At 46.9% G+C, this 18,214-nt stretch overlaps 1 protein-coding gene across 5 annotated transcripts in view; it reads right to left on the bottom strand.

The window, feature by feature from the left end:
* Window positions 1-13,069, bottom strand: part of SYNDIG1 (synapse differentiation inducing 1) — a 158,448-nt gene extending 145,379 nt beyond the window's left edge. The window contains exon 1 of one of the 5 annotated variants that reach the window (XM_080683899.1): window positions 12,911-13,069. The gene's annotated coding sequence lies outside the window, so the exon portion shown is untranslated. Of the gene's footprint in view, window positions 1-11,423; window positions 11,866-12,445; window positions 12,836-12,910 lie in introns of those variants that run through there. The other 4 variants (XM_080683901.1, XM_080683900.1, XM_080683898.1 and 1 more) reach the window with 4 other exon arrangements.
* Between the last annotated feature and the right edge of the window lie 5,145 nt (window positions 13,070-18,214).

Here is an 18,214-nt window from a genome sequence, read left to right as displayed (position 1 = left end):
CAATCCTTACATTTCTGGAATAAATTCCACTTGATCATGGTATACGATCCTTTTAATGTATTGTTGAATTCAGTTTGCTAATATTTTGTTGAGTATTTTACTTTATTTTGTTTGTTGAGTATTTTTACTTATATGTTCATCAGGGATCTTGGCCTGTAATTTTATTAATTACTAGAGGCCTGGTGCATGAAATTTGTGCATGGAGGGGGGGTTCCCTCAACTCAGCCTGCACCCTCTCCAATTGGGGACCCCTTACGGGATGTCTGACTGCCGTTTTAGGCCTGATCCCTGGGATTGGGCCTAAAATGGCAGTCAGACATCACTCTCACAATCTGGGACCACTGGCTCCTAACTGCTCACCTGCCTGCCTGCCTGATTGTCCTTAACTGCCTCTGCCTGCCAGCCTGATCACCCCTAACTGCCCTCTCCTGCAGGCCTGATGTCGCCCCCCAACTGCCCTCCTCTGCTGGCCAATTTGGTTGGTTCCTATGCCAGCATCAAAAGCTTCGCCTCCTAGGCAGGCATTGGCTCCCCACAGCACCCAGATTTGGTTCTCATTGGTCGGTTCCTATGCCAGTCAGCATCAAAAGCTCCACCTCCTAGACAGCCATTGGGTCCCCACAGCACCCACCTTTGGTTCTGATTGGTTGGTTCCTATGCCAGTCAGCATCTCCAGGCCTATCTCTGGGCCTGATCAAAGAGGCAGGGCTTAACAGTAGCCCCAGTGGAGGCCCGGAGAGAAAGAAAAGCCTGGCTGCTGGTGAAGATCAGAAAGAAAGAGGGAGAGAAAGAGAGAGGTAAGTACACTGATCAACAGCTTCCACTGAGGCTGCAGATCAGACCCTGACTCACTTTCTGGGTCTCAGCCACCTGGGCAGTCAGTGCTGGGTCGCCAGGCTGCAGCTGGGCAACCCAGCACTGAGTTCTGGATGGTCTGCCTTTGGTTGCAGGCTCCGCCCCTTCCCAGCCTAAAGTCTCCTCCCCAGGCTTTAGGCTTGGGAAGTGGGCACCCCCCCACCCCTCCAATTGCAGGCTTCCCCTGCCCCCCCATGGCCGGCTGGGGGTGACCTGGGTGCCAAGGAGGTTCCCAGGACCCAGATATATGCAAATTAACCGCCATCTTTGATGGGTTAATTTGCATACTCACTCTGATTGGCTGTGGGCCTAGCGGAGGTCAATTTACATGTTTCTCTATTATTAGGTAGGTAAGATTGTGTCCTTGTCTGGTTTTGATATTAGGGCAATGTTGACCTTGCAAAATGAGTTTAGAAGTATTCTCTCTTCTTCTATTTTTTGGAAGAGTTTGAGAAGAATTGGTATTAATTATTCTTTAAATATTTGGTAGAATTCACAAGTGAAGTCATCTGGTCCTGCAATTTTGTTTGTTGAGAAATTTCAGAACTTTTTCATTTTGTAAAACTCTGAATGCATTAAACAATTACCCTTTCCTCCTTCTCCCCAATTCCAATTAACCATCATTCTATTTTTGTCTCTATGAATTTACCTGTGTAGAAACCTCATATATGTAGAATCATAAAGTACTTGACTTTTTATGACTGGACTATTTGATTCAGCACAATGTCCTCCAGGTTCATTCATGTCGCAGCATGTGTCAGAGTTTACTTCTTTTAAGGCTAAGTAATATTCTTGTATGTACATATTACATGTTATTTATCCATCAGTGGACATACAGGCTGCCTTCACCTCTTGGCTATTGTGCATAATGCTGTTATTAACATGGGTGTGTAAATATCTCTTCAAGACTCTGCTTTCAATTCTTTTGGATCTATACCTAGAAAAGGGATTGCTGAATCATCTAGTAATTCTGTTTGTTTGTTTGTTTGTTTTGAGGGGGGGCGTTTTTTTGGTGTGTGAAATCTCCAAATTGTTTTCCATAACATTTACATCATTTTGCAATTCCATCAACAGTGCATAAGAGCTCCAATTTCTCAACATATTCCCAACTTCTTATTTCCCTTTTTTCTTTTTTGATCATAGATGTCCTAATTGGTTTGAGGATGATTAATGTAGTTTTAATGCTTGACTTTTTTATCTGGTAGGGAAAATCCTCCTTCATTCCTCTTCACTTAAAAAATAGCATCATATCTTGATTATTCTTATATAAACTTTTGAGTTATTTTGTTAAGTTCAAAAGGCAATATCATGTTAGGATTCTGATTGAAAAAGCATTTACCTTACAAAGTAACTTGGTGAAAATAATATCTTGTTACTCTTGAGTGTTCCTATCCAGAAGCATGGTGTTTCTCTCCATTTATTCAATAAATTCTCTTATTCCATGAGTAAAAATGTGCAGTTTACTTTGTGCAGATCTCACATTTATCCCCAAAGTTATTTCTGGATATTTCATACTTTGATTGTTTGCTAACACCAGGACATTGGGTGGGTCCAGGTACGAAGGACACCCAGATTGGGGACACTGAGCTTTGAGGAAAGGATGCCAGGAAGAGGGGATTGCCAAGCTAAACCTTTAAGTAAAGTAACAAGGGTTAGCAACCAAATACAGGGAGAGGCATGAAAGCAGTGACGTGTCCACACATAGTATTTGTACATGTTTGTGGGCAGGACTTTCCGAGTATTCTGGGAACCTAAAAAGTAGGGATGAGGTTGGAGTATAGGCAGGACTATCGTAAACAGCCTGTTATCCTCCATAGGAAGCCTGTCCTATGTCATGGGAGATGGGAAGCCAAAAGAGAGGTTCAGGAGAAGAGTCACTGAAGCAGATCTGCATTTTGGAAAGCTCACTCTTCCAACAGTCCTAGAGAACAGAGGTGAGAAGCACAAGAAGGAAGGTAAGGAGACCTGCAGCATGCTGAGAGAATCTGACAAGAGATGGGTGTCTACATGGGGCTAATGATAGAAACGATGGAGGGGAGAGGTAAAAATATTTAGGGAAGCAATTAGGTAGGAGTCTAAGTTAAGAGGTGAGCAGTTTTCAGGTGTGGATATTGGGGTTACTGTGTGTCCTCACCAGACAAAGGGGTATGGGCAGGAGGTGAGAGGATCTTGGGAGGAAGACAGAGAGTAAGTTCTCTGAGGTTGATGCCCCAGGGATCACCCAACAAGATGCTGGGAGCATGTGGATAGACAAGGCTGAGTCTTAGGAGGGCTTAGGTATAGGGAAAGAAATCTGGAAGCTAGCTGCATATACTAGGTGTATAGGTTAATAACGGATTTTGTAATGAAAGAAAACACAATAATTTCAAGAGAAACATCAAAAGTGCTTTATTCAAAGTAATGTCCATCGCTAGCTACACATTTCCCCATCTTTCAGGTAATTTGTGCATACCGTCCCAATAGAACTTATTTTGTTTTGAGGCAAACCATTCAGAGGCCCAATTTTCCACTTCTTCATATGTTTTGAAGTGCTGCTCAGAAAGTGCCTGTGCCATTGATCAGAACAAGTGGTAATCTGAAGGAGCAAGGTCTGGTGAATACAGTGGGTGGGTTTATACTTCCCAGGCAAGATCTTTTTAACATGTCTTTAACTGGTTTTGAAGTGTGTGATGGTGCGTCATCATGAAGCAAAATTACTTTGCCGTGTCTTCTGGAACATTCTGGTCATTTTACGATCAAAACATGTTTCAAATTGATTATTTGTTGTCAGCAGCAATCAGTATTAATGGTTTCACCTGATTTTAGAAGGTCATAATACACCACACGTTCCTGATCTCACAAAATGCAGAGCATTGTTTTCTTTCTGAAGCAATTTGGCCTTGCAGTAGATGTTGATGGTTGACCTGGATCAACCCATGATTTTGTGCGTTTGGGATTCTCAAAATAAATCCACTTTTCATCGCCAGTAACAATTTGATGCAAAAAAAGACTTTCTTTCGTGCTGTTGAAGCAACATTTTACTGATGACTTTTCAGTTTTCCATTTGCTTTCGTTCAGTTGATGTGGCACCCATTTTCCTTCCTTTAATATCTTTCCCATTGCTTGTAAATGATCGGAAATTGTTTGCTGATCAATGTTTAATCTTTCTGCAAGTTGTTTTTGAGTTTGACACACATCTTCATCCAATAATGCTTGTAATTGTTGGTCTTCAAACTTTTTCGGTTGACCTGGATGTCTTTGTCTTTCACATCGAAATCATGACTTTTAAAGCATTTAAGCCAGTGTTCACAAGTATATCGAGATGGAGCATGTTCACCATAAGCTTCGTGAAGTATTTAGCAGCACTTTTCAAAATAAAGTAATGAATTAAAAATTCCCACAAATGCTCTTTTTTTTTGGCAAGAAATTCAACATTTTTAAGTGTAAAAATATCTTTGATGTTAACACCTTCAGCAAATTTGACATATGAAGTTTTGAAGCTTGTTGTCGATACAACAAAATATCATACATATCAAATTGCATATATATCAACATATGTATAACTCCATCTATTGAAAAAAATCCGCATTATTAACTGGTACACCTAGTAAGTCGCAACCTAAAGTGAGGCCATAAGATAGTTCAGTTAGTCAGAGTATGCAGAGTGTGAAAAGAGTGGGCTTACGAGGTTCCCCCCACTCTGACAGGGAAGAATCCAAAGAGGGTCAGGTTTGGGAAGAAGGCTTCAGAGAAGAGGGAAGTACATGGTCAGGGCTGTGCTCTCAAGACATTCTCCAGGGCCAAGCCTTACTCTGGTAGAAACTACGTCGCTTTGATTTATGTTCCCAAGAAACTGAGTGCATCTTTCTTTTCTAAGAAATGCACCAACTTAGTATTAAGGAGAGATGTCAGCAAAGGGCAGAATCCAACTCACCAAAATATATTTTTGAAATATATAAAGCTCTGAATTCAAATTCCAGGAAGACCAGCATTTCTGGGCGGTGTCCAAGGACAAAGGACATTTCCATCATCTGGAAAAGTTTTAAGCTAACAACAAGATGGGAACACACTGTCAGGAGGCCTTCCTGGTTGCCTTACTTTGGTATTCTCTATAGATGTCTGGAAATAAATGTTAGAGGAAAAGCGTTTTCCCCTCTGATTGCTATATGTCCTCCAGGAGATTTCTGTTATCCTGGACTTCTCTAGATGCATAATTTTCTGGCTTGGCCTACAACCTCGCTTTCCCCTCACCCATACTTAGGGTCACAGTTTGCTGATTTGCTGTGGATGCTGTCCTCTAAGGAAAGCACCAAAGAACACAGATGAAGAAATTACCTAATTACATTTTGTCCTACTTGGACTTTATTGCAAAATAGAATTGTCTGCAACTGTCTAACTATTATTGCACAGCATATGTCATTGTCCGCAGCATTATGCCATGTGTTAGCAATGCCAAGAAAACTGAGTGCCGTAGGTGAGCAAACATGAACTTTAGAGACAAACACAAAAACAAATAAACCCTAAAGACTTGGGTCCATGTACCAAGGCCCTTCCTCTGGTAAAAGATCACAGAACAAGTTAGGAAACCCTGCTGGGTCTTGTCCCATCAAGTGTAACATGGGGACATTCTCAAGAGATTGCTGAGGGAATCAAATGGAATAATACACACATTTGGATCTTCCCCTTCCCTTTCCTTGTTCTTCTTTTTCCCTTCTGGTCTGGGAGAGATACACTGATAATGCAATAAATCACCAACAGTAGAAGCTTCTGTTGGTTTTCCTGAATAACCTTTGTGACAAGCTACAAACAAGCCATGAAAGCTTTACTGGCCCTTCAAACATGGATCACTCTACTTCTCCAAATTCATTAACTCACCTCCATTTTACCCAGTACTAGAAGGGTGGGACCACCCTTTGAATGGAACCAGGCTGGCTTTGTTGTAAGACTTAAGGCAGTACAACAGCTTCAACCCAAGAGAGGATGTTGAGTAGAGGTCCACCACACATGGAGTGGCATCCATGTCCAGGATCAAGGGCCAAATCCCAAGGTCAGGAAGGCCAGAAGCACGCATCCATGTGGTAGGTGTTGAGAGGCCAGACCCCTGTCATCTGGAATACCCGCAGCTGTGCAGGAGTGAGGCCATTCCTTGTCCAGGCCTCCACTAGCACTAACATCTGCATGAGTCTCTGCATTACTCACCCCTCCCCTCACCACACCTCAGTTTCCACTGAAGCTAAAGCCTCTACAGCCCATGGCTCCCCTCCCCCACTTCCTTGGCACCTAAGACACATGGAGCTCAGAGAGAAAAGAGAGGAGGGTCATAACAGAGACTCACATCCCAGGCCCTCCCTGCTGGTCTGGGCTCCACCTCCGCCAGTCGCTGAGTTCGGAGACTCATGACCATGCCCAGGTGCCCCCTCTCAGCTTGCTTTACTTGATGATCTAATGTTATCATGGAGAACAACAAAGTGGTTGCCCCATGTGTAAAGGTGGAACCCTTACATCCATAGCTTAAAAAAAATCAGGAGAGTTAAAGGCAGAAAATTTAGAAGTAACAGAACAGATTATTTCCCTTTATTTAAAAGTGGCTTTGAGAGTACTGTGCTGTGTCAGAGTACTGATATGAATGTGCTATGTCTCTGGGTTTAGTGTATTAAAGAATAACTGTTAAATAGTATGCACATTAATTAATTAACTCATAGGTCTTTGTTGCTGAACTGCTTGTACCAAAGGGCACTATGGGAAAGAAAGGAATTGGGAGAAAAAAATGAAGATAGGCTCTTTACAGGCAAGAGACATGTGTAAGCATGTCTAGTCTAGGCGGGGAGTGTGGTATGATTGCCGAGTGCAGGGTCATAACCCTGATCACGTGCACGCAGGGTGAAGAGGCTGCATGGGATATCTAGAGTAGACGAATGGCTCTTAAATAAAAAAGATGAAGGGTTGAGCTACTAGCACTGGCCAGACCCTGTGCTTAGATGTATCTCAGTCCCAGTGCACACTGTTAACCTGTGATATCGCAACTTTCCTCACTGCAGCACCATTATCCCAAATGGTAAGGATAAGGTCCTTCTAAAGGAAACACCTGAGGGAAGAGGCCGAGTCTGAGACTTCAGATATTAAGGTTGGTGACAGAAATACGTACTCTATTTAAAGGCAATTTACTCACTGCAAATAAGAGAAGAATTGATAGCAATCTTTGGTACGAAGAGCTGAGCATTCTCAGGGTCCCCTCGCATGCTAACAGATCCTGAGTCCACCCTTGGCAGAGCCACTGCATTTCCCAACCCTGTCCCAGGACTTAATCCCATTAGAACCCTCAGAAGCAAACCATATCCCCAACACCTGTACCAACTGTGAGCCTGTGGCACTAAGGTGTGAGGACCAAAATCATAAAAAGAAGTTTAAAACTGCATCTTGTACACAGGGCAGAAATGTAAGTTCATGTAACATTTTTGTCTTTGCTTCCATAAGCAGGGTTGTGAAGCCCCAATATATTTGAGGTTAAGATATTTTTCTCTTTCTGAAGTATCTTCAGTTTAAAGTTGAGGCAGTGAAATAAAACGTTTATGGTTCTAGTTGCCTGAAATGTCTGTTTGGTTTTTTTGGTTACTGATATTTCCTGATGGAGAGAAAGATTAAGGAAGTAACAGGTGGAAGCACTTTTGAAAGCAGTCACCCAATGAGGCCAAATGTTTGAGAAGCAATCGTTTTTTATGAACATAAACTAATTGGGCCTTTGATGAAAGACCCAACTTGCAATCAGGAAATACCTGCTCTCTCCTTACAGCATTATCAGGACCTGAGTTTAAAAATGCCTGTGATCAATACAAGAATTGATTGGCAAACTAAAAACTCACAATGTTTCACAATGAACATTGATTTGAACCCCAAGAGCACCATCCCCCGTCTCTCTCGAATAACATTAACTGAATTCCTAGATAAATTATTTTTATGCAAGTAAAAGTGTCCCCTGGGTTGATCTGAAGTATGCTTTTGGTTGCAGCTTTTTTTTTATTATTTCCCACATATGTATGTTGTTTCTTGGTTGTATTACTTAACAGTTATATTGGGTCTCAATAATTATTTGTTGTTGTTTTTGTTCTTTTATATAACTGAACAGGTTATCATGAAATGGTTTAAGATGATTAGAATTTTTGATCTAAACAAAGTTTGTAACTTAAATCATCATTATAAATAATGGTTATAATGGTATTATAAATAATGGTTCTTTGTAGTTTGTTGATTATCTGCTTTATACTATTGTACCCTAGAGAACATGCATTGTGTAATTTTATAATGTTACTAGGGGCCCAGTGCATGAATTCATGCACCTTGAAAGGAACTGTGGGTTGTGAGGCTGCGATGGGTCTCGGCCCATCCTCCACGCCCCCGCCCTGCCCCTCCCACTGTGGCCCCGGGTCCCCTGGTCCCCTGTCTGATGGCAGCCCTGCTCCTGCAGCCTCCGTTCCCACATGCTGATGGCATCAGCCCCACTCGCACCCGCTGATGACACAGAGCGATTGGGGCCGGTGCCAGCAGCAAATTCAAGCGGCAGCTGCTGCCCTGATCGACCCTGAGGAGCAGGGGGAGGTGGAGAAGCCCTGAGGGGCAATCACGGCCAGCAGCTGAGTGATCGGGGCCAGTGCCGGGTGCTGGCAGTGGGTGCAAGCGGTGGCTCTGGCGCTGGCAGTGGGTGCGAGCGCCGGGTGAGACTGCAGCGCACGGGAGCAAAGAATTTTCAGTAACCACCAGAAGATCACCCTGATGACAGCAACTGGCTGTCCCTGCTCACCTGTTCCACCATCCCGCCACAGCCGACACCCACTATCTTCCATGCTCTGCCCGCTGCTGCCGATGCCTGCCATGTTCCGCGCATGCCCCCGGTGGTCAGCGCACACCATAGCAACCGGTTGTTGTTCCACCGTTCAGTCTATTTGCATATTAGAGTTTTATATAGAGAGATCTGAGTCTAAGTTTTGTTGTGTTAAATTTAGTTGTGTCAAAGATATTGTTCATAAGCCTTTCCTATACATTCCCTTTAAGCCCTAGCAGACACGAATGTCTATACCATTCCTACGTGAGAATGCATACCTACAGGGACGTACACACACTGTCCTTACCCTGCCTCTTGCCGACAAGGAGTTGTAGGACACAGGTACAATGAAGGGCCTGAGCTCTTTTTCTGTTCTCAGAGAGCCATGGGGAATACAAAGGAAACATTCCATTAAGACACACTAAAATGTTCTCAATCGTCCTCCCCATATAAAAAACTGTGACAACCATATATATTTCGTTTTCAAAATCCTGGAAAGAACATGGATGAAAAGAAACAATCTCAGGAAAGTTAAGGGATCTAAGATCATTCAGCAAGCAAGCAGCAGAGCTGAGAGTTTGAAACCTAAGTCTTCTCACAGGCACAGTGAGAAAATACCGTGGGGAGGAAGGGCAGTCATGGACTTGAGAAAACAGCAAATGTGTCTCCCTCACTCCTCCTCCCCCCACTCCCAGCTGAAATCCAGTATACTGCCTGAGGGGACAATGAGGGCACTGCATTATTGTCTGACGCCTGAGTTACTTCAGCTCCTCTTTAAAACACATACTTATGAACTCTCAGGAATAATGTGAAATGTATAAGTATCTTGCACAGAGAATGTTGAACACTCACATTTGTTAAAACCACTACTGCATTCCAATTCTGGTGACATGGGCAGGAACTTGGTGAGCCTATCTTTAATGTTTTGAATATTTAATGTTTGAATGTCTTTATTGTTTTGCTTTTTTGATATGTTGACCCAATGACTGCCGTGTAATGATGCTGGGTCAAAAGCTATGCTCCAATATCACCTCATATCATCGTGTTTCCACAAAACAGCCCTATGACTTTCCATTGAAAGAAAAACAGACTGGTTTGCTACCCAGTCCCTCTGTTTTTGCTGCTGCTGACAAATGAACACTCCATTCTTCAAGTCTTGCCACCTTTGCCCACTCATTCAAGAATTTTGTTGGTAAATTGAAGTCTGTTCAAACTATAGGTTGTAATCAGTTTGTGTTGGACACGAGAATGTCCAATGTGCACGGGACCCTGCAAAGGACAGAGTGAGGGGTCAGGGTCATGCTGGTGTCATGGAAAGATGTGGTTTTATTTAGGAGGAGAAAGATTTATAAAAGTGCTCACTAACAGGATGGTTATTCACATTACAAAAGATTAGCTAACGATGCCTTTAAGTAGTGCACCTTATAAAGGTATTCAGTAGTCTGGCTGAATCCTCCAAGAATGTCACTGGCAATTTTTAGGAACAGCTTTTATATAAATGAAGGTGCAGAGGTGTGCAGGGTGGAAGGGGGCCATGTAGGTGTGTGAGGGTAGGAGTCACCCTCCCACTGTCCCAGAAGGCCTTCTCCATGCTATTTTCCAACAACAGAAACCACATTTGAAATCAATTTTGGGTGAGTAGAGGGTCTCTCCAGAGGTGATGTGACCAGTGTGACGACCAAATGTTTTCTGAGAGGTGAAATATTGATTACTCTTCAAAACCTCAGAATAGCACTGACAAGTGTCTTTGATAGGAAACTTACTTACATAAGAAAATATCTTTTTATTCTCATATAATAGTAATAACTCCCAGAAAAAAAAATGAGCTACATGAGAAAAATTGCATCAAGTCCAGTGTAGCACTATTATGTCATGCTAAATGTGGATGAAATTAATTGCTTGTTATCGCTGAAGTAATTTTTAAAATTTCTACCAAAAAAAAAGTTATTTTGCCTATCATGATTCAACTAGATTGTGTATCCACTGCACATCAAATGTTATGTAAATCTATATTGTTTCAAATGTCTCTTTTTCTCAGGATCTGGATTTCCCTTTCTTTTAATCCCCTCCCCCCGCCCCAATCATGCCTCAAAGAATATTAGCAGCTTTTCTTTTTCTACTCCAAAATGGAAATGGGGGCGTGCCTTCATTTTTATTTTCACATCACCTATGTTCTAATGGAACACTTTAAAGCAGTCATGCAGTCATTTCTGTTAGATGAAAATGTAACGTCATCAGCTGGAGATAGCCGAGGACGCATTTGGAGGTGAAATAAGCTTGTCACGGGATTTTTAATCCAGCAAACATGGCCTCCAGAACTCTGAGGAGGGTCTGTAAACACGGGGGGGGGGGGGGGGAGGGCAAAAGGTGAATGAGTTTGGTGGTGGGATGTTCAGTGTACTGGAGGTTCAGTGTACTATTCCCTCTACCTTTGGGTACCACTGAAATATTGCATAATAAAAAACTTGAAAGGTAGATTTCCCAATTTTTCCCTTTATTTAACAAGTTCCTGTTGATTGTGACTATTTCATTTGCATGCAGTCGGTGGGGACCTGATGGGAGAGAGCACCAGATCAGCCAGAAATCAACATTTGCTCCTTGCAAGGGAGCCTAAGAGTGTGACAGAGAGGGAGGGAGGGAGGGAGGAAGGGAGGGCTCCTCCTCGCACATCCCACAGGCCCCGCACCTGTGGTCTGATCTCCAGAAAGGCATTCCACACAATTGCAAGGCACACAGCATGCAACAATTCCTTCGAAAATTCAGCTCCACCTACTTCGTGTCCTAGCCAGAACGGACAGCAGACGGCCCCCTGCCCTCCTGGAGGCTCATTTCACTTGAGCTGCTGTGAGAATTTCGGGAGTCAGACTCCTCTTGGAAGACCGCATTCCTGCGCCAACACGACTTGGCCCAGGCAATGGCACCTCAGCAAGGAAAAGTTGGCTCCTTCCTCCCAGTTTGCTACCAGGCTGCTTAACACTACAGGCTGCAGGTTGCGCAGCACGCCTCTCCCTCTGGACTCTGACTCAACACGCAGGCGAGTAGGAGAGGGGCGAACAGTAATGCAAACATGGGTGCACGTCCTATGGCCTGACCATGATTCTAATTAGAAAACGTAGCCTGACTCCCAAATCGGCCAAGCCCTCGGCCAGTGTCTGCACCAATAAACCCCGGAACGTGGCCCGAAGCGCAGGCAGTGAGTGCGGGCCAGGGGCCAGGCGGCGCCAGCGCATCTGACGTCTCAGCAGGGCTTCGCGCACCTGAAATGTGGGTGCCAGGAGTCCGAGCCTCTGTGGGCGAGCGGACCCCGAAGGAAATAAAATGCGACCAGAGGACCCCTTCCTGTGTCCATCAGAAAAGCCATCGCCCATTCTACTGGGATCTTGTAAAAACAGAGCTCAAAGTCCCTTCCCTAAAGTGCCCAACTCTGCCGGCAATCCATTCCTCCCTCTGTGGCTTGGAGAGCGCACGAAGAGGTAAAAATCAGACTTAGGTAAATCGAGACGAACTTGAACAAAAAAAAACCCGAATCCACTCGCTTTTCTTTCCGCTCCTGGGCTGGTGGTTAGCGGGGCTGCGGGCCGCCACGGCTGCCAGGGAGCAGGCAGCTCACGGATGCCCGTCCTGCTCTTCCCGGCAGCGAGGGGCTCCGGGAGTCCCCGTCCTGGTCGCCTGTTGGGAGATCCCAGCCACAGCGCTCGAACCTTCGCCTTCCTCTCCCCCTCCGCTCTGTGAATCGAAGCCCGCTTTCCGGTCCCAAATAGACCTCGGTCCCCAGCTCCGCCGCTTCCCACTCACCAGCCCCAGCCGGTCTTCTTTGGGTCGCTCCAGGGGGTCGCCTGAACCCACCGAGCCCACGCCCGCGCGCGCCTTCACAGCCCGGGCAGCCCCGCTCCGCTGCGCTCCCAGGTCTGCTCACTAGCTCCCACCGACTTTGCACGGCAGCCCTCCACATCCTGGGCGCCCGGGATGGCGAGGCGCCAAGCCGCAGCCGGAGCCGACAGCACTGGCCCCTTCCTCCGCATCTTGCTAGCCTGCTCTGCTCTCTCCGCCTGTCTGGCGACCCCGCGCCTCACAGGTCCCGCCACCACGACCACCCCGACTCACCGCGGGCGCTGCGCCGCCTGCTCTGCGCGCTCCGAGGCGGAGCCAGGACGTCCTCCCTCCCGGGGCCTGCCTCCGGAGCCCGCCACCCGCCCACAGCCCCCGCCCTGCTCCCTCCAGCCCCTCCGCCGCCGGCGCTGCCCGGGCGGTGGGACTTACCTCCGGGGCAAGGTGACCCGGCTAAGGCGTCCAGGCGGCCCCCGGTACGTCTCCCCAAAGAGCAAGCGGGCGGGAGCCGGGCGGTGCGGCGCCCGCCTTTGATCCTCTGCTCCCCTGCTCTTTCCTCCTCCCCCACCCCACCCCGCTTCCCTCTGCGTCTCTCCTCCCTCTCCCCCCACCCCGCCGCTCCCAGCCCAGCGCTCGCCGCCCGCGCCCCCAGCTGCCCCGCGAGTACTAGAGCAGCCGCGGCCCGGCAGGCGGGGAGCTCCCGGGCCACACCACGGGGCGAAGCCCGGCCCTCTAGCCCCCCGCAGAAGGGCAGGGTGCGGAAAGACTCGCCCGGGGCGCGCCCTGCGGGCGGGTTGGGCAAGGGGCGCCCTGTGGCATGTCGCTAGAGTTGCTAAGCCCGGCGACACGCTAGCGGGAGACAGCAGCCAGGAACTCCAGGGGAGGATGGCAGCGAGGAGGAGGATGGGGAGGCGGGAACTTCCCCGCGCAAAGGTGGCCGCCAACTTTGCCCCAGGCTCTTGGCTGGTGTCTGGGAATGTGAGGGCGACAAAGGCTGGGGGAGGGGAGCGCCACTGGGGACTTGGAGGACGGGGAATTACCGCCTGGCTCCCCTGGGTCCTAAAGGGTTCCCCAGTCTCAGGTTAGGTTTTGAGGTCCGCAAAAGCCCACTCTATAGGTCTGGTATCTGCTTGAGTCCTAACCCGCCAGCGCTCCAGAGGAAACGAGGCTACGCCCGCTCAACCCCTAAGAGGGCTGTAGTCCTGGAGTTGCTGGCCCTCCACAACTGGAATTGAAAATAAACTCATAGAGGCAGAAATAGAATAGTGGGGACCAGCTATAATTATGATATATTAATCATGCTCTGTTAACCGTGATTGTTTTGTTTTGATTAAAGAAAGCACATTCTAACCTGGTTGGGAGTTGCATGGGGGACCTGGGAGCTCACCTTTCTGAAATGCGGCCCATCCTCCACGTAGAGCTGCCTATTATCATGGAAAGATTAACCACCTTGTTGCAGAAACCTGAGGCCAGCCCTTTGAAAACCGCCAGCCCTTTGCATGCCCTGCAGGCCTTTGCAACCCCCAACCAGCTTCATCTGTAAATTGCCCATTTTGCATACCCATTCTTATCCCTTTTGCAGACTTTGACTTCGTGTACTCTTCCTCCTTCTACCCAATATAAGCAGCAGGATTATGGTGGGGGGGAGGGGGCAGAGCAGATTTTTGTGGATGACCAGCTGCTCTCCCATACTGCCGGCATTATTGGAGTAAATGCTTATATATGATTCAACCCTATCTCTGCTGAATTGGCTCAAGTAGTGACAGGCTGCCCGGAACCATTGATTGTCCGGTTACAAACCTAGAGTGGCTGCAGGACTGGAATGGCAGAGCAGGCACAATCATGGCGGGGGGAAGGGTAGAGGGGAGCCAGAGCCCAGGGAGGGCAAACTACCTAGAGTCTGCATTTCAAATGCTGGGGGGAAGTTGTGGATTTGGATTTCATGAACCATGATAGAAAGATATACCATAAAGGGGGTTAAAGTGATATAGAAAAACATCTCTGAACCCATTTTTACCCCAGGCTCAGACCTGTTACTCTTGCCCCAGCCTTGGGAGCCCAGGCTTAGCCCAGATTGTCAAGGCTGGTTATGCCCCATGAAACCTTTCTAGGGACCCAACCCTCCCTCCTGCCTGGTAACCAGCCATTGGCCTCAGAAGGTCTTGCTTCCTCTGACAGGCCTCCTCTGGCAGAGTTTCCACGAGGTAGGAGTTGAAGATGGTGCCAGAACAGCAGGTCCCACTCTGTGGTCCCTTCACAGGAGGACTTGGCTTCTTGTCGAACCCCAGCAGCCCAAAGAGAATGCTAACCCCTGAGTGCTCCCATAAGGATGCGTTAGGGTGGAGGAGAGAGTTAGCAGAACCAGCACCACCTGTGGGTTGTCTTTATGGACTTGCATCACATCCCTGTCCATCTCTGCATATGGCAAAGCACAACTGAGGGTGCCTCCTAGATCCCAGAGCTGCAAGGCTGCGGTGTAGAATGCTCAGAAGAGGGCACTGCACATTTCTCCATCTAGAAGAACTCCAATGCCTCCTCACCTTAGTAAAGTTGCTTAGTGTTCCTGGATCTTTCCCTGAACAGAACATTCTCTCATCTGGACCACCTGGCTGAGCAGATAGATATTGTTAGACTCGTGTGAGGTAGAGAATCATTATTTCTATTTATCAGACGAAGAAGCTGAGGTTTTTAAAAAAGGTTAACTGAGATTTCCATAGGTATCCAGTATACCGGAGGAGCCTGGCCCAGTTCCCTGCCTCTCTGTTGGTGTACGTTTTGCTGTTTAGGCTTTGGGATGACTTTGAGGGCCAGTTTGTTTTGCCAAGAGAACACCAGCCTGCGTGGCAGCTGTGACCAGCCTTTCCCTCTAGGGTACTGTTTGAACTTTAAATTGGACTTTTCTAATATAGCAGGCAGGACCCTTCCTGGGTTCCGTATAAGATGTGATCACTGGTCACCTCTGGCTGCCAGTGGAGTGCTCACTCCAAAAGGGAGGGATGCAGAAGTTAGAGGAAGAAAATGCCTTTGCAGTCCCCCCGCAACCCCCGTATTGAGTTCCGTGGACTATCTCCGTGACCTAGCTACTTTGAAACTTACAGGCTGTTGCTTTGGAGCTCCATACCCTAGCTCTTCAGGTGAGGTGTTGAGTGTTGAGCCTGGATACGTGTGTGTGTGTGTGTGTGTGTGTGTGTGTGTGTGTGTGTGTGTGTATGCGCACATGTGCTTGGAGGGGGGAGTTGTCTTGTATTTCCTAAAATTTTCAAAGGCCTAGTTTTCATAACATGCTTCACTCAATTTAACATTTAAATGTACAAATTTTCTTCTATTGTGGAATGAATGTGCAACTTCTCTCTCCCAGTTATTATAGGTAAGCACCCTCAGGTCACTGTGTTTATACTTATACAGCTCTTTGCTTGGGCACACCCTGGGTCCTGAACAAATACTCAGTGATTGATAGTTGAAAAAACAACATTTTATTGTGGGGTCAAAAATATAGATTTCTGATGAAAGAGATTAATTTGAAAGAAAAGGAAAAAATTCATGATGTGGTGGGTTTTATTATTACTATTGTTATTGTGATTATTTTCTTCCATGCCACACGCATAGCTTCAAGATGCCCAGATGAATGTTGTTTTTCTTTACTTCTCCCCTCCATAGACACACTCATCTGTAATCCTAATGGGCCTTACACTTCGCTGCAAAAGAAACTTGCCAGCATCAGGAATCTCAAATGAAGAGAAGATGTCACCTCCTCCCAGCATATGTGGCAGCTAAAGGGAGGGGTTTGAGGTTCCTGGTGGACACCTCAGTTGATCTGGAATGGTCGCTGCACATAGGGTGGTTTTCTTAGGTGTGAATCCGTAGTTGTTGCTTGGAATCCTATCTAATAAAGAGGGAATATGCTAATTGACCATCACGCCCTCACAAAGATGGCGGCACCCACAGCCAATAAGGAGGGAATATGCTAAATGCTGCCATGCCCTCAAAGATGGTGGCACCCACAGCCACAAGATGGTGGCGCCCAGTCCCCTCACCCCTCCAGCCACCCAGGGCCAGCCTGAGGCGCAGGCAAGCCTTGGATGGCGGCTGCCCAGCCACCCAGGGCCGGCCCAAGGGACGACCAAACGAATGAACAAGCAGGCTGTGTAGGGTAACCAGGCTGGCAGGGGGGTTAGTGAGGGACGACCAAATGACTGAACAGCAGGCTGCATGGGGCAACCAGGCTGGTGGGGGGCCATGAGGGGTGACCAGGCTGGCAGGGGGGCTGTTAGGGGTGACCAGGCTGGTGGGGGGGTGCAATTGGGGCCCAACCAGGCCGGCAGGGGGGGAAGTTGGGGGCGATTAGGCTGGCAGGGGGGGCAGTGAGGGGTGACTAGGCCAGTGGGGGGGCAGTTGGGGGCGACCAGGCCGATGGGGGGGGCAGTTAGGGGCAACCAGGCTGGCAGAGGGGGATAGTTGGGGGCGACAAGGCTGGCAGGAGAGGCAGTTAGGGGTGACCAGGCCACCGGGGGGAAGGCAGTTAGGGGCGACCATGCAGACAGGCAGGTGAGCGATTAGGAGCCAGCTGTCCAGGATTGTGAGAGGGATGTCCAACTGCCGGTCTAGAGGGTGCAGGCTGGGCTGAGGGGACCCCCCAGCCCCGTGCACAAATTTCGTGCACCAGGCCTCTAGCGTTACCATAATTATTATGCTATGATGTAGCATTGAAATTAGAAAGCATATGAGGGGCTATTATGTATTGGGCAATGTGACACAGTAGAAATTGCCGTATCCCCTGGGTATTAGGTTATCTTCTTAATAATGCTTGTGTCTTAGAAGAGATTACAGAACTTTCAGAGCTAAGAGAGGTTGGTGGGACCAGTTCACATGTTGTGAAGAACTGACACTCGAGCACCCATCCAGCTGCCAGGCTTAGGATGACTTTCAAGAGAAGCTATTATGTGCCTACAGAGAGATGACTTGATGAGGGGAAACACAGATTTGAGATTTTCAAATAGGAAATATTCCTCAATATGTCTTGAACTTTAGACAATGGGAAAGGTTTCAAAATACCCATGTGCTGCTATGTTTTGTGTCTAAGGGGTCATCAGTGCTCATTCAGAAACCATCTTTAGATCAAATATGTAACATGCATGGCCTCAAAAGCTGAGTGCAATACTAAAAATGAAGAACGGTATACCCAATTTTAGAACAATGTAATTAATCCAGTTTTTCCTTTTCTCCACCCAAATCTGTTATTGTTTGAGTTAAATTGATGACATTCAGGAATTGAAAAGCTGTAATGTCTTATTAAAGTAGGATCTTAGAAGGACAGAAAGATGACCATTCAGATGTTCAATGTAGACATGATTGGCAAGGCTCTAAGAAAAACATGAAATTGCTATCAGAAATAAAAAGAGAGACGAGAACAACTTCTGAGGCAATGTTGAAGTGAGAATTAGGAACAGGAAAAAAGATGCAACAGAATGTCGGAATGTTCTAGTTGGAGGAGTCCTTCTCAATCACCTAGTATCATCCTCTGATTCTACAGGTGAGGAAACAGTTCCAGAGCAGCCAAGTGGAGGGCAGTCAAGCTCAGGTCTGGGTTACTGACTTCCAAATCAGCAGTCTTTCTTCTGCATTCATTACATCACTTTGGAAAAAAAAATCAAGGAAGAAAGAAAGTTAATATATTTTAGGCAACCTCTTTAGTCCCAGTATATCAACTGTCTTCAGCTTTGCAAGTGGCAACATTAA

The sequence above is a fragment of the Plecotus auritus genome, assembly GCF_963455305.1.
Source record: "Plecotus auritus genome assembly, chromosome: 8".
Lineage (NCBI taxonomy): Eukaryota > Metazoa > Chordata > Mammalia > Chiroptera > Vespertilionidae > Plecotus > Plecotus auritus.
The sequence above is the reverse complement of the archived record's forward strand: the minus strand, read 5'-3'. Positions and strand labels throughout refer to the sequence as shown.